This window comes from Sander vitreus, chromosome 13 (assembly GCF_031162955.1).
Source record: "Sander vitreus isolate 19-12246 chromosome 13, sanVit1, whole genome shotgun sequence".
NCBI lineage: Eukaryota > Metazoa > Chordata > Actinopteri > Perciformes > Percidae > Sander > Sander vitreus.
The window spans coordinates 6,243,247-6,250,296 of record NC_135867.1 but is presented as its reverse complement, the minus strand read 5'-3'; positions in this window follow the sequence as shown (position 1 = coordinate 6,250,296).

Here is a 7,050-nt window from a genome sequence, read left to right as displayed (position 1 = left end):
CGCAGAGTATTTTCTTGTAATTAGTGATGCAGTCATTTTTATTACTTTCTAAACTTTATCTGCTGGGCAGTTTGTTATTGTACCCCCAGGGCTCAATCAAAGTTTTATCTTAATACATCATAATTTATTTGTTGATTTGTTTTGTATAAATCTGAATTTGCAAAATAGCTAAAGTTATCAAATAAATGCAGTGGAGTTCAAAAGTACAATACTTTCATCTGAGATATAGTGGAGTAGAAGTATAAAGTAGCAGAAAATGGAAATTATATATATATATATATATATATATATATACACACACACACATATAGTACCTCAAAATCGTACTTAAGTACAGTATTTGAGTAAATGTACTTAGTTACTATCCACCACCGTGTCGCTAAAAAACGTAACTTTTGTGAGTAACAAAATTAAGCGTATTCTTAATGCTAAAAACAAAGTGAATGTTGGGCTCAGTGGCAGAAACGCGTCTCCAAATGAAAGCTAATGTTACTTAATGTCTGCTAGATTTGTAAATAAGCAACTGTTTGCTTACATGTTCACTATATCAACTTTATAAGGATAATATGTCAGTGTTGTCTTCACAGCTTGTTTCTGCTGCACCCCAAGTGGCCAAAAAAGAGCAGTTAAAAATGATTCAAATAAAACAGAGGGGTGAAAAACTGTCTTTGGTTAAACTGGTCAGACTTTGTAGACATGTATTTTAAGGGGAACCACTCGTATAGAAGACTGATGACAGAGAAGAAGAAATCAATTTAAACCATTAATTCCTTTTAAACAAAGGCAAACTATAACTACAGACTCAGTGTCGCATTAGTTCAGATTTACAGAGCCAATAAATGTTTGATAGGAAAAATAATGAAAGCACTTAACTTAATGCCAGCAGTTGTGTGACCGGAAGGTCACTGGTTTATATAACTGGTCACTCTGGGAGAGAAAATCATGACCATAAACTGTCTGTGAGATGATGCTCAGCATGAAAACCTCAAAAGACAATAAAAGTGCTTCATACAGAATTTTTTTTAATTGATAGGGCTCAATAAATCGTAGTTTTTGGACAAAATTATGATTGATGATTTAAGTAGATAATTTGTCAACGTTAATTACATACAGCTCTGGATTATTATTACGGCACATTTTGAAACCGGTATTTATGTACAGTATGAAGCAGCTGAGCCACAATCATGCTTAAATATTTATATCAAGTACATTAGTCCAGCTTTTCTCTGTATGGCTAAGAAGCTTATATTTTTGCTGGCAGCAGCGGACCAGCTGGTCGACCGTCTGAACATTTTTGCGTTGAGTCTGTTCAGTGAAAACATTATTTCTAGAACAATAGTTTAGATTGTGCAACATTTTCTTCACTCACAACCACTAAAACAGAAACAGCTGCGTCACTCACTTCAATCTTTTCCACTTAAGTAAAAATAGCAATACCACAGTATAAAAAATACTCCTGTCCTGCTTCAAAATTTGACTTAAGTGAAAGTACTGTATTACCAACAAAATGTATTAAAAGTATCAAAATGAAAGGTACTCATAATGCAAAGTGGCTCCTGTCAGTGTTATACTTTTGGATCATTCTTATTGCTGTATTAATATGTAAGCGATACTTTAATGTTGCCGTTGCTCAAGGTGGAGCTAATTTAAACTACTTCATATACTTTTGGTAGTTTAATCTGTAACAACGGATCATATTCTATAACCTTGTCTGTAATACTTCGTCAGACAGCTAAAGTTTACATGGGGGAAACTGAAGTCATCTTTGCTGGAGTACAAGATTTAAAAAGATTTCGTAAGCAGAGTCAAAAATTGCTGCTGTCGTGGCCGGGTTGGTTCAGTGGGTAGAGCAGGCGCACATGTACTGAGAGGTTTATGCCTCGACACAGAGGTCCAGGGTTCAAATTCGACCTGTGGCGATTTCCTGCATGTCTTCCCCCTCTATCTCTCTCCTTTCTCACCTAACTGTCCTGTTGAAATTAAAGGTGGAAAAGCCCCAAAAAATTGCTGCTTTAAACGGGCAGACACCACTTCAGTCTTATTGGGAACTGAAGGTGATGTGAGTGTTGGTAAAATGAAAGCACAGCGGTAATTACACACCAGAAATAGGTCCTCAATTAAAGGTAGCTCCATTAGCTCCACTAATTAATTAATCATTTAATAGTTAATTAAAAGCAAGAACAGTTGCTCAGTGGTTAGCACAGTTACCTCACAGCCAGCAGGCCTTATTAACGCTCCTTTCTGAGTGAAAGTTATGTTTTCTCCCTCAGTCCAAAAATAAAAGGTGATTTACAGATTTTAAATTGCCTGCAGGTGTAAATCACTTTTTGTGCGCTATTGTACATCTAATTATAAGTCAGAAGATGTAATTTTATACTCGCTGCTTAGGAAACTAAGATAAAATTGCACCTTCCAAATCAGGAACCTGGCATTTTAGTTAAGAATATGACTCTGATGAACATATATTTCCACAAAGGAAAAGACAACTTTTACAACATGCCTGCGTTTGTTTGTCAGGATGGCGTGCTCTTGAATTAATTAACAACACTGTAGTAACATTTGAGCTTTACATAAAAACACAGGGTAAATAATAAAATATAAAAAACTGGGGTTGCAACTAATGATAACTGTCATCTTCAAATAGTTTGTTGTCTGATCAACAGTCTAAAAAAACAAACAAATATATTCGATGTACAATGATATAAAACCAAGGAAAGCAGCAAACCCTCCTGTTTGAGAAGCTGGAACCAGACCATGTTTGGATTGCAGTCTTGCATTGTTGCTAGTTAGTGATTCATTGTTTCATTCATTGTTTCATTTCAGCATTAAAAACATTTTATAACCATAGATATTTAGTCTTTAATGGTCATTAATGGGCTGTAAGCAGTACGAATACCAAATCATCTGGTATCATTCTTTAGGACATAAACACTGTAATCTACAAGGCCTCTGGTGCGTTTAACATGATCGATCAAAGAAATGTCATGTGTTGGTGTATAAATGAAGGCTGCTGGGAAAGTTCTTCTGCATGCTAAGCTTTACATAAGCAATCTATACGATCATGTTGACATATTGATATGGGATAACATCTCTTCATGCAGTGTGTGTGTGTGTGTGTGTGTGTGTGTGTGTGTGTGTGTGTGTGTGTGTGTGTGTGTGTCCTGCCAACATTCAAAACATTCAAGTGACCTTACTTAAACAACATGTTTACATGTGAAATGATTTCCATTTTGCTTCCCATGTGGATCCAGGAGTTGTCAATAAAATAATTTTGCCATTCTGATTTGAATTTTTTCCTCCCGTTTGATGAGCTTTTCATGAGTTGTCAAGTAGTTGATCCCCAGTATTTTTCTTCGCAAAAGACTAGTGTTTGGACTGAAATGTCCGGTAATCATAGTTACGACTTTAAAATTAAAACATAATACAAATATTTTGACTTTATTATCAAAATCAGTCAAACCGTGGCCCTGTAACTGTCGTACAGAACAACATATTTCCCTCAGAGCAAATTTTCACAAAAAACGATTCCGTAAATTTGACTGTTAGCTAAACCTCACCCCCGAACAGCGATTTTTCATAACCGTCATATATATATATATATACAAGCATATACAAGCAACCGTAACGATATATACTGTATATAGTTCCTCCGTTAGAACGATAACCTTTATATTAAGAGTTTGGATGGTGGTTTATTTGTTAATTTATTTTTTCCTTAGAATCAAAAATACAAGAGCTAAAGTGTAAGGACTGGAGTTAAGATTGTGCTTGTCTGCTTTGACGTTAGCATATCCGGCTAACTAGCTCACTACCTACTTGCCTACAATGGGCAAGCAGAAAAAATGGTGGTTTTAGTAGTACTGAGTTATTTAGAAATTAGTCTCGCACTGACAGACCTTCCTCCACAGCGCTGCGGAGGAAGGTCTGGCTAGTCCACACAACATTCCGGGATTGGAGAACAACGTGCTCTGGTTTATTGGCATTTCTTTAAACCAATCACAATCGTCATGGGCAGCGCTAAGCGCTGGACGTAGCTACGGTGCCTCTGCCATATAGCCTCGGGAAGGAGCTTGTTTTGGTGAAACATGTACGTTCTAAGGTTGTTTTAGTCGTGCAAAAGAAAACTCAGATTGGACAGATAGTCTAGCTGGAGTTTGAAATTCCAACACAAAGAAAGCGGAAGGTGACGGACCTCCGGCCAAAATGAGGGACGGAATTTCAGGCGGCACCTGAACAATCCCGGAAATGAAACATGATCGATGTAATTATAATTAATATAATTTTAGATTAATACATGACTTAAAAAAAAAACCTTGGTTGCTGCTGTTATTTAATAATTACCATATTCTACATTTAAGGTCAGTGGTTGATTTAATAGATGTGAGGACTTCCTACTTTCTCATCACATAGGGGTATAAAATGTGACTGCTATCAGTGGCTCTGTCAGATTAAAATACACTGCTGTTTTTCTTCTTCTTCTTCTCAGCTGCTTCAGACTCACTGTGCCAATCCAGTTTTCTTTTTATTGTTATGCAGATGAAGCCCAGTTAACTCGCCTCTGTAAATCCGAGCAGGATGAAAGCTATTTCAGAAGAATCTGCCTCACTGACAGAAAATGTCGGAGCCAGTCTTAAATGAAACTCCACTGCTGGATCACCTGCAGAGACACACTGCTGCCATAACAAGGTCCATCACTCCAACATGAAGCAGTAGGTGACTGTATCAGTGATGCACAACCACAGGGCGTTGGGGAAAAGTGTGAGCATCAAATGTTTGTGTCAAACATCACTGAGCATATGAAAGAGAGTCTGCTGGCAGAACTGGGACAGTTTGAAAATAGAAATATACTGTATATATTTGTATCGCAGCATTAATTGTTTATAATACTTTTTTATGCTAATCATGCTAAATCATAGCAGCTCTCTGATGCTCTCTAGTGGGCAGGCTGGCTGTCAGTTTCTGCTAGATATTTTGTATGTATAACATATACAATAGTGGAGAAAGACGGATTATTCATAAAGAGATGTGACAAAAGCAGGGATGTTGTGTTTACATTATACACATCTTATACTGGGAAGTCGTCAGGATGAGTCCTCACTGCCTTGTATACTTTAATCCCCTTTAATGCTGAAAATAATAACCAGTAGTGGTGGTAGAAGTATTCAGATCTTTTACTCAAGTAAAAATAGAAATACAACAATCTGGAAGTACTCTGTTACAAGTATAAATTCTTTTAAAATCTTAAAATAAGTAAGTATTAGCATCGAATATACAAACTAATAGTAAGTAAGTAAAGTTTATTTGTATAGCACCTTTCACAGATAAAAATCGCAAAGTGCTTCACAATAAAATGTAATACTATACAACAAATTAAAATACAGGAACATTTAAATACACATAGAAAACAAACAACCATAAAAACACCTCGACTAACTAAAAGCCTGCTTGAATAGCAGAGTCTTCAATTGCTTTTTAAAAGATTTGACAGAATTCACACAACGTAGAGAGGGAGGCAAGTCATTCCACAGCCTAGGAGCCACTGCCTGGAAGGATCGATCCCCTCTAGTTTTAAACTGAGTGCAGGGAACCACTAATAGCCTCTGACCTAATGACCTCAGACTACGGGTGGGAGTATGAAGCTGTATCAAGTCAGAGATGTAGGGAGGAACTTGACCATGCAGGGCTCTAAAAGTAAGGACCAGGATTTTAAATTGACTTCCATACTGGACTGGTAACCAGTGACCTCTTTTGTAAATGTGAGTTAAAAGCCTTGCAGCAGAGTTCTGAACAGCCTGGAGACGGTAAAGCTCCTTCTTACTCAAACGGGTAAAAAGACTGTTAGGAGTAATCTAAGAGAGAGGAAATGAAAGCATGAATGATCATCTCCTGCTCACCCTTTGACACTAGTGTTCTTAATTTGGAAATATTCCTCAGTTGGAAGAAACCGTTTCTGACTAATTGTTTAGAGTTGTGCTCCAAGGACATGGCTGAATCAAAAACAACATCTAAGATCCTGAGGCTCGGCTGGACAGACACCAATATGCTGCTTTATCTGAGGGATTCTACTTTCTGGGGCGACAATTAGTGTTTCTGTTTTATCTGAGTTCATAAGCAAAAAGTTGTCACATAACCACTGTTTGATACTAGTCAAGCAGTTAAGAATAGAAGATGGATAATGGTAAAAATGGAGCTAATTTCAGCCACTTTATATAGGCTACTGCTGGGTATCTTAATCATAACAATACATCATAAAAAAGTTTATTCATATTTTGGATTAATAATCTGAATCTGCAAAGTCAAACAAATGTAGTGGAGTAAAAATATTTGCCTCAAAAATGTGAAAGTATAAAATGAAAATACCCTAGTAAAGTACAAGTACTTGAAAGTTGTACTTCAGTACGGCACTGGATACTGACTCCTTTACAAGTAAAAGTCCTGCATTCAAACTCCCAGTAAAAGAACAGAAGTATTATCAGCGAAACGTACAAAGTACTTAAAGTATCAAAAGTAAAAGTACTTGTTATGCAGCTGTTGTCAGGGTTATTGTATATTAGATTATAAAGAATTGTATTGTTGTTGGTCAAGGTTGAGCTTATTTTAACTACTTTACATTAAAACGGCAACAGACGATCATTTTCATAATCGATTATTGTGTACATTGCTTTCTCAGTTAATTAATTATTTGTTTGGTATATAAAATGTCCGAAATCATAATCTTTTAAAGCCCAAAATGACCCAAAAATATTCAGTTTACAATATAAATAAAACTCTAAAGGAAACCAGAAAACATTCTAATTTTTATTTGAATGTAGTGAAGTAGCAATGTGGAACAGCATAAAATGGAAATACCGTACTCAAGTAAAGTAGGAGTACCTCAAATTTGCACGTACTGTAAGTACAGAACTTGCGCAAATGTACTTTCATATTCCACCACTGTCAATCATAATTCTGGTGTTGTTGCAAATGTTGACATATACAATGTAAAGAATAAACAAAAAGTCAATGAATTGTAGAAAAAAAAGTTTATTCCTACTAAGGATGTTATTTCCC